We start from the raw sequence: 2,426 nt of genomic DNA, 5'->3' as shown, positions 1-2,426 counted from the left end.
GCTCACGGTTAGTTAGTAACACACTGTTTGTCCGGTTACCAGGCAACCAGTCAAGGAACAGCCTCCTCCTCTCCCACGCTGCCTCTGATTGGCTGAGGGGAAACCTTTAGATTAGCTGATTGGTTATTGTGTCCAAAATGAGGAACCGGTGTCACAGCTTCATTTAAAAGTAACCCAACACAACACAGAAGGTTACCTTTACAAAGTTCAGAATGTGGCCCACAGTTCAGATTCAGGTGACTTTATTTTCAATAAAAACAAGCTGTAGTCCATTTACCATTTTACCCCACTCTCTCCTCCTGGGACTTCCTGTCTCTCTTCAGCTCTCCTGTCTAATAAAGGCAAAAACAGATCTTTACAATAATTAACACATGAAGCTTCATGCTCAATTTATTTTATTTTATTTTATTTTATTTTATTTTATTTTATTTTATTTTTATTTTTATTTTATTTTATTTTTTATTTGGATTTAATTTATCATGAAGCTTCATGCTCAATTTATTTTATTTTATTTTATTTTATTTTATTTTATTTTATTTTATTTTATTTTATTTTATTTTATTTTATTTTATTTTATTTTATTTTATTTTATTTTTATTTTATTTTATTTTATTTTTTATTTGGATTTAATTTAATCAATTAATTTATTTCATTTTATTTATTTTATTTTATTTATTTATTTCATTTTATATATTTATTTATTATTATTATTTATTTATTTATTTATTTATTTTTTTGCATTGTTAAGAAGAGCTTGGAACACAAAAAATTCATTGCCAGCTATGACTGCTTTGCCTGTCATGTTGTGCATTTGACTAATAAAAATAACTTGAACTTGATGTATACTGCTTACAGAAAATACATCGCTATTCTCTGATAAGATGCCTGATGTTTATTCTAAACTGTACTTCCATTAGTGATCTTTAACAGTCCACTGATGGTCCGTCCCCCTTCTGTCGCCGTGCAAAGACACTTTGACTCCTCCAGATCGGCGTGCAGTGTTGTTTCAATCTCTCTAATGATTATTTTATTGTCAGGGAGTTGTCAGTGAATTGCTGGAACCTGACCAAAGGAGGTTAAATGTGTGTGTGGAGGTGACTCACCGAGCTGTCGTCAGAGCAGGCGCTGAACAAAGCTAAGCTGCTCATACCTGTGCTGTGAGCTCAGGGATCCCTCCCAGGTCACCCCTCACATGGAAAACCCTGCACACAAACACACACCATCCAAACACGCTCTTTTTTGTGTGCCTGATGAAAAGTTTGCTTTTATTTCCCTCGCACACGAGCACAGGAGTGTGTGACTTTTAAAATGCTTTGCAGCCTTGATCGACTTTGATGTGTTAAGTCAGAATCGGTGAAAACAGATGGGCCGGTGGAAGCAGGTGAACGCTGAGGCCTGTCAATCTAAGAAAAACAAAGTGAAGACCCCGGCTCTGGGAGAGGAGGAAACCCCTGAGCTTCTCAAGAGGCTGCTGCATTCTTGAGATTAGGGCAAGAAAAACGCAGACCACTGCCGTTAATGCCCTAGACAAAGGCGGGGGAACAATTTATTAGCTAAGAATTCAAGCTCAGAGCTCAATCAAAGGCTCTGTCGACCACAACGCCAGACTTGAGGCTTTGGGTTTGTTGTTTTAAGTAAATAATCACGTTTTAAAAGAAAACGGCAAAGATGGGGCTCAAGTCCTCCGCAGAGAGAGAGAGGCTGCATTCTCAACTGTCATCAGAACGGATTTGAGTGTGCGCTTTTATTTTCAACAGGTACATTGTTTGTCTTTTTTCTTCATGAATACCCTTTTAAAGAGCTTTTTATTTAACTTTCTTCCCCCCTGCGCCTCCTTACCTGATCTGTGGTATTTTTTAAAAAGACAACTCACCTTGACGACGTGCACAGAGCCGATGACTTAAGCAGGTTAGAAGAAAAAGGAGGGGGAAAAGCTGTGTTGGTTGGAAGTGAAAATGAAAATCTAACCTGCAGTGATTCATCTTATAGGCACCTGTAGAAATATCGTGTAATAACTAAAAGTGAATGAAAATCATTTATTCAGTAAACAAAGCATCCGACACGGTTAAACGTTTGACACTTTAATGACCCCGAGTCATTTCATTCTCGTAAAACAGCTACCGTGTTCATACATCATCTGCTGTGATATATATCGTATTGTTGTCAAATGAGTAACCGCCGTGAGATATAGATGAGAGAGGGCAGCCCATAATGGTTAATTAACAATTATGTGTCAGCTGCTGAGATGACCTGGAGACCAATCACTTTGAGAGGAGACAGTGGAGGGGGGGACAGAAATCAGATTATTTAATGACTTTGACCCGTAATGCTTCCCTAACACGACTTTAATCATTCCACAGTGGGAAGGAGTCCCCCCCCTCCCCCCTCCCCCCTCCCCCTCTGTGGCTATCTGGAAGCGGACCAAT

The sequence above is a fragment of the Labrus bergylta genome, chromosome 20 (genome assembly GCF_963930695.1).
Source record: "Labrus bergylta chromosome 20, fLabBer1.1, whole genome shotgun sequence".
In the NCBI taxonomy this organism is placed as follows: domain Eukaryota; kingdom Metazoa; phylum Chordata; class Actinopteri; order Labriformes; family Labridae; genus Labrus; species Labrus bergylta.
The sequence above is the reverse complement of the archived record's forward strand: the minus strand, read 5'-3'. Positions refer to the sequence as shown.